Source organism: Penaeus monodon, chromosome 41, assembly GCF_015228065.2.
Source record: "Penaeus monodon isolate SGIC_2016 chromosome 41, NSTDA_Pmon_1, whole genome shotgun sequence".
NCBI classification, from domain to species: Eukaryota; Metazoa; Arthropoda; class Malacostraca; order Decapoda; family Penaeidae; genus Penaeus; species Penaeus monodon.
The window spans coordinates 31,585,579-31,593,078 of record NC_051426.1 but is presented as its reverse complement, the minus strand read 5'-3'; the positions used below and the strand labels follow the sequence as shown (position 1 = coordinate 31,593,078).

The following is a 7,500-nucleotide window of genomic DNA, read 5'->3' as shown; positions in this document are numbered from 1 at the left end:
CTCTCTTTTCTCTCTCTCTTGTTTTCTTTCCTTCTTGAATATGATCAAATATCAGATATCCTTGAATATGATCAAAAAGCTCATCTGCTGTCCATTTACAAGCAACTAAATTGTGTAACTTCTACTATACAATCATACATTTTTCTGGAAGGTTGCTTCAAACCCCTTGATTCCACAACTTTCAAAGTATTTTATGGATTTGATCTAAAATGAGAAGAAATATTTTTCACTGTATTTTATTTTATGTATTTTTTTCCTTCTTTCTTTTTTTTTCTTTCTTTCTTTCTTCCTTTCTTTAATTCTTTCTTTCTTTCTTTCTTTCTTAGAGTTGGGCTATATAAAATCACTTTACGCAAATTACACGTTGCCTGCTTAAATTGCATGAATGCATAAGTTCCCAAACCATTTTTTTTCTCTCTCTCTCTCATAACAAAATTCCTACTTTTATCATCGCAGGAAGAAGCTGAAAATGCTTTTGCGACTACTCACTTCTGCCAGGAAAATAGACATGTCTGAGGAACATTTTTGTGCCCCTTAGTATTAGCCCGAAAGGATTAATGGAAATAAGGAAATCGTTTAACTGTATCTGACATCTCGAAAGTATGAAAACAAAGAAAAGAAGAAGCCCCAGAGACAAAAAATAGTAGATTAAAGTTAATGAAAAAAACAGAAAATCAACATTTACTTTAAAACTAAAGATACTTAGACTTGAATGCTACCTGAGTCTTGGAGGATAAAAACCCTATTTTTTATCCTTAAGAACACTATTTTGGCTAAAAGAATTATTCCAGGACATCCCCCTCCTCAGCAACATTCTGTAAGAAACTTTGCTGCATATTCTTGTTATGAAAGAATGTTTGTAAGTAAACAGGTAATAAGATGCAGAATTCCAGATGTCTTGACTCTCAAAGCAGAGACATTATTCTTGAATTTTATATGTAAAGTTGTTTTTTTTTTCTAAAGCCATGGTATTAATTTAAAAAAAAAAGATATTGGAAGGCTGTAAATAGTGAATTTATAATTTCAGTTATTGCAAATAGATAGATTGATTTGACATGAATCCCACATGCAACTTCAGTTATCAGTTTACAGAATTATTCTTTCATATTTTCTAGCAGAATCATCAGTTAATGTTATTTAACTTCACTTTTCAAAATTCTCACAAGTTGAATAGGGAAAGAAAAGTTTGTTTAGCAAATTTACCAACACAAATATTCCAGGTATATTTAGCAACATAACATCATCATATTATCTCAACAAAAAAAATATATATGAATAAATTTTTAAAATCTGGTCCTACCGAGCTGAACCTGATATCAATCATTATTCTAGATCTTAATATATACACAAAATGGAAATTCTATTTAAGAGTTTTATGAGAACGATTGTCCATGAATGTGAAAATTAATGTTTTTGAAAAGACTTGAATAAAGCTAAATTTTTAAAAAATTTGTTTACTTCACTCCTCCACCCCCCCCCCCCATTGACCGCCCAGAAAAAAGCTGAAATGATGCCCATCTGAGTTGAAGTGATTGGGGGCTTTTTGACTAATATCAAGGTTGGAGGAGTGACCCAAAGGATTAATTTGTGGGGCCCAAATATTCCACTAAAATGTGTTGCATACAAAGGCTTACTAAAATAAAGACTAGTCTCATTAACTTATTCTAAAATGATATCAAGATCATCAGAAATACACACAAGCCATCTGTCTCCTTCCTCCCCAAAGATAAATATTTCATAATGAATTTTTAAAGGGTTTTTTTTTTTTCCCACAACTTATTTAAATTTATAATATTATTCAAAATCAATATAAAAAAAAAACATTATATTTTTTAAAAAAGTCTTCCCATTGGCAGAAATACAATCACTGCATTACTTATAATAAGAAACAGAATTTCAGACACAAAAACAAGCTGCTTAGTTAAACATTTATTACCAGAAGGACTTTCTATATACACTAAAAAAATATCTCAGTTACATTCAGCTCTTCTGAGTCCCTGGAGGCACATCCACATCTTTCCTTGTAAAACTAAACACTTGCTCTGCCAGCTCCTCTTGCCTATCCCGGTGCCTCCTCGTCAAGACTGGAGAAATGAACCATTTGTATCTGGGAAAATGGATGGAAATGAAAATGGACAATCTCTATGATACTTATGCTTTCTTTAATGACCTCTACTGGTTCCTGAATAATAAGCATTGAACAGTGTTATACATATACATAAATGTGACACTGATAGTATTTATGGGTAGTATATACTTAAATATATAAAGACAAATAGTTAGATGGGTATCAAAAGCATAAAAATGATAAGAAATAACTGTGCACCTTTGGGTGGGGTACACACCAATTAATGCACAAATTCAGATACTTTGACAGCTATGAACAAGGACAAAGATGAGTAATATTAGTATATATCATTTATATTAATAGCAACACACATATTTTACATTCATATACTTAGAAAACTAATGACTTGGCAGTAAACAAAGATAATCAAAGGAATTGTAAATTTTATAAAGACTGTTCAATAAATGTAGCCTATTACTTTATTTAAACATACAGCACTACAGGCAAGCATAGTAGTAAAGGCTTAGGAATGTGTTAATGATTAGGGTAAAGTTACAGACTGAACAGTACTAAAGTGTAGTATGGTAGTGAAAAGCGTAGAGAGGGGAAGCAGTATAGGGTAATAATTGTCATAAGAGAAAGGAGTTAAGGGAGTAAGGAGCATTATGATAAAGTATTGTGGCGAAAAGGGTAAAAATGAGGAGAGGCGAGGGCTGAGGTCCAAGGCTGGCGTGATCCCCCCCTTTGGCCTCAGTCTTCATCTCCTACAACAACAAGCAAGGGATTGGGCTGGAATTTACCAACAGACTGTGCTTTAATTTATTATTTTGACAATATTCATGGCCTGTAATAAATCTGTAACTGACCTTTGATTTCTCTTACTTTAAAACAGATATTAGATCGTTTTATTAGCAAAGTAAGATTTAAAAGTATAATTGTCTGAAAAAAATTAAGATCAGATATTGAGAGGTTTTTCTTTATAAGTATCCTTCATGCTAACAAGAGAAGCACTAAATATTTTTAGTATACCCATCATGACTCTAACAACTTTATCTTCTGTAGAGATGGTTCATTTACACAACCAATCAAGTTTGGGACAGGAATTTCACTAACCTATCTTTCATGTAATATTCTATTTGCATACAACCCACACAGACACACACATATATATACAAATCTACCCAAAATCAGATGCACATGTAATTTCATTCAACATTTTATTACATGTTTTAACAAAACTATATTTACCTTGCAGTCTAAATGATGGACTTATTTTCCTATTATACACTGAGTATTATTTTTTTACTAAGGAACCATCAACAGAAATAGCCACAAAACTAGCAGCCTCATAGAGCATATTGTTGGAGTCTACATTGTAGTATGTACATACTGTCCATGTACAAGTTTGGTGTTATATTAGATTTATCATCTACAGTATCTACAGCCCCAGCTTTTTATTCTGCTTATATATACCCACTACTAATTAAAAATAGCTTCTCTTGTATATATATCTTTATGAAATAAAACACTTGTTCTAAAATAGAATCTAACATCTAAAAAATATTTTACTCACTGACAACTGGAAGATGAAATGTTCAATATATCTTTATTAACCCCAACAATCAAGATGATGTGACCATCACCTCGTGGAAAAATTTGGCTTGAGGGGCGGGTCACATGGACACACCGTCATGTGAAAATTTGTCAGTGGGCCAGGGTAGCACAAATATGCCGTTGTGAGCATTTTGACCGAGGGCCTGGGTGACGGGAATGACTCGCCACAAGTGCACAAAGCCCTTGGAGGTTGATTAGACTCATTTGCCTTTAGGAAGGGGCTTAGGCATTATTTCAATAAACTACTATGGAATGTACCATCTGTGAGCCATGACTGGAAAAGTGCCTGCTCCAGGGAGGATGCTACTTCCATGCTAAAGATCTCATTCCTGGCCACTGTGACCAGCAGCACAGGTTGTATTACTGAAAACTGAATATCTAGACAAAAAAAAAAATTAATGACACAAATAACAAAATGTTACTTATTATTACTACTGAGCTGCATTGAGTTATAGACTACCCAGAGATATGATATGGAAAAACAGTCAATTACCGTGGATAAAGCAAATTGAATGACAAATATGGACACTGGAAAATGGCAAAGAACGCTTATGCAGAGAAAGAGAAATTAATATTGCAAAGGGGAGGCATGGAGTCTTCTCACCACTCATGCATGTTCGTGTGTGCCCGGCCCACAAGCCAAACACTCATCAGAGGGGCTGTTCAAGTAAACCTAATGCCCATACTTTGGGCCAAATGATGGTAATGAAGCATCCAGATCCAATGGGTTAATTACTCTCACCTTGAATTTTTTTACTTTTTTTATCATCAACCTTTTTATCAGCAGCAGTATTGTCGTCATCATCATCATTGTTATTGTTGCAGCTATTGTTACTATTGTTCATGTTCATGGCCATGCTCATGCTCATGTTCATTTTATTATGATCATCATTGCTATCTTCATCTATAGCATTATTACACTTAACCCTTTGGCGACGGGTGGCATGTACGTAAATGCCATGGCATGGCTGGACTATCTGCCGGGGGCATGTACGTACATGCCATGGTGTATGTATGGACATGCCATGAGGGTTTTTTTTACAATCACTGCAAAATATTATTTTTCTGCAAAAAAAAAAAATACGATTTCAACTCCATGATACCACAAACTGCTTATTTTATTCAGACTATAGAGCGAATAATGATCAACTATGGAGTCTATATAACAACAAAAATATCCTTCAGTCTTGATTTATCAGGAAATATGGCAAATAATGATAACTGAAAATGCAACATATGCTCGTAGTATTACGAAGAAACGGCAAGGGATGCTGGTATTTGGCATGAGCGGTCGCGCATGCTAGGGTGACGATATAAGCCCCCGGCAGCAGGGCCCAGGCCACTATAAATACTACCCGTTGAGAAAGGGTTAACATCATCATAACAATAACAATAATAATCAAGCAATTTTTTTTTCTTCCTTAAGACTCAAGTAATGGCACAAACAGGTAAGGTCAAGCAGTTATTGATTTCTTAATAAATAAATGTTTCTGGGGTCATTTGTGAAAAAAAAACATAATGGACAATGTTTTTAGAAAAAAAAGTATGAATGAGAATGAATATCTTCACAGCACAAGAGATGTATTTGACACATTTCAGTTTATATCTTCACTAGAAATTTATATTTCTGATGATGATATAATCATAATACACCAATAACATCTCTTGCACTGTGAAGATATTCATTCTCCTTTATATCTTTTCTCTAAATTTGTCCCAATGAACACAGGGCAATGAAGCATAAACTGGTTAATATTCAACTCATGCTGGAAGTAATCATTTGGTAATCTGTTACTGGGACTTATAATAAACCAATACAAGGTTTTACCTTCTGATCCAAATACACACTACTAGATGATGATATGTAAATGCCAAATGAAGAATATTCAATATGAGAATTCTAAATGAACTGGAAATGAATTTTCAAATGAGGGGGAAAAATGTGTTACAGTTACTTATTCAGACTCTACCACACTGTACTGCCATCCAAACACCACATCAAAGTAGTCTGATTCATCTAAAAGTAGAAACAGGAGAATACTTACCCAAAAATAATGGTTAATGATGTAAAAAGAGCTGACGTTAAGATGGGATATTTTCCAGGTCCTGGTGTCACCATCTTGCTTCAGGTTACAACTTTTACCTCTCTCCACGTATATCTTCAAGCTTCAGCCTTGTCTCTGTCCTAACTCTAGTGTATGACAATCCCACTCAAAGTTGTATATGCTTCACTCAGCAGTAGGTGCAGCACCCGAAGAGCTCCCAGCCTGTTCTGCCTTGAACTTCACTAGCAAAGGCTTCCAGATGTACACACCTCCAAGGATGCCCACGAAGGTCACAACTGCCAGCTGGGGTACCGTCACTCTGAAAATATTGTTGTCATAAGAATTTTTCAAGGAAGGTCAATCTTGTTGCTCACCGATCAGAAACTACATTATTTACATGTGCAGTCCCTTTGCAATATCAACAAAGAAAGCACATACTTAATATTAAGATATTATGGTTACAAATCTATGAAGCTTAAAAAAAAAAAAATGTACACATACATATAAAAAGGCATGAAAATTAATCTATTCAAACTTATGATCATTTTCCATTTCAGTACAAAGAAGAAATAAAAGTTATCTTAATGTCTATTTTTGCCACTGCAGCCATAACTACATCTATCTGTGGGAATTGGTTATAGTGTGTGCCTGCTGGCTGTCTGTCCATCTTTCTGTCAACCTTTCTATCAATCTTTCTGTCTGTCTTTCTGTCTATCCTTCTGTCTGTCTATAAAAGCCTGAAAAAGCTTATCACTCACCACAAAATCTTTGATGCATTCTTTTATTAAAGTGAGTGCTTTATGAAACTCAGAGACCAAATGAACGTCAATGACATATGCTTTCACAGCAGCCAAACCAAGTCCAAGAGTAACATGAAATACAAGCTGAATAAAAGGTTAATGACATCAGCTCTGTTACGTTAAAGTTTAGAATAGTTGCAGGCTATAATAAATAAAAATATATAAAGAACACTTTGATCACGCTAACAAGCGCATTTCATTCATATTTACGCATCTATTTCATTTTTCTCAACAACAACACCGAACTATCCACAAAATTCCTCCCAAAAATAGACACATAGGAACGAGTTCTTAACCGAGGATTATTTCAGAACACAAATGCACCGCTTTTATGCCATACCCACGAGGTCTTCGGATCATATTAAGAAAGCGACACCCTTTTTTAACTTGAGAAATGTATGTACTTTTCAGCTGACTCCCGACCCTCCTTCGCCGTCTGCTCCCGGATGTAAACAAGGAGCGACTACGAGCGCAATTTTTTTTCTTTCTATCTTTTTATCTTTTTGACTATAGACTTTATTATGTACTATAGATTTTTTATTTGTCCATATTCTGGTATCTGTCCATTTTTTGCTTTATATTATTCTTTATTTTACACTGCTTCCTTCTTTATGTAAGTTACGAGCGCAAATAATTTTCCTTTTCTTTGTAATGGATGATCAAATGTTATGATAAATTCTATTTTTCATCCTCATTGTTCTATCTATTTACTTTATTAAGCTTTGGAATTTATATAAAAAGCATGGTGGTAATATGTATAAGTTATAACAAATCACTTTGAAAGTAAAGCATCATTTTAATTCGAAAGAAAAGTATCATCTTATTTTGAAACAAAAGTATCAATTTATTTTGAAAGTAAAGCATCGTCTTATTTTGAAAATAAAACGTTATCCTTTCAATATAGTATCCTGAAAAGAAGCTATCTTTCTTTAATATGTAAACGCCACTCTTAATTTGAAAATAACTTTCCAAT

At 33.9% G+C, this 7,500-nt stretch overlaps 1 long non-coding RNA gene across 2 annotated transcripts; it reads right to left on the bottom strand.

Annotated features, from left to right (window-relative positions):
• Nucleotides 1-1,916: 1,916 nt before the first annotated feature.
• LOC119598702 lies at nucleotides 1,917-6,986 on the bottom strand. Of its 2 annotated transcripts, none has more exons than XR_005230992.1 (3): nucleotides 6,932-6,986; nucleotides 5,728-6,046; nucleotides 1,917-2,107 (listed from the first exon to the last, which is right to left on the bottom strand). It is a non-coding gene; the product is annotated as an uncharacterized LOC119598702 (long non-coding RNA). The 2 variants fall into 2 exon arrangements; XR_005230991.1 differs by having other exon boundaries at nucleotides 6,868-6,985.
• Nucleotides 6,987-7,500: the final 514 nt, after the last annotated feature.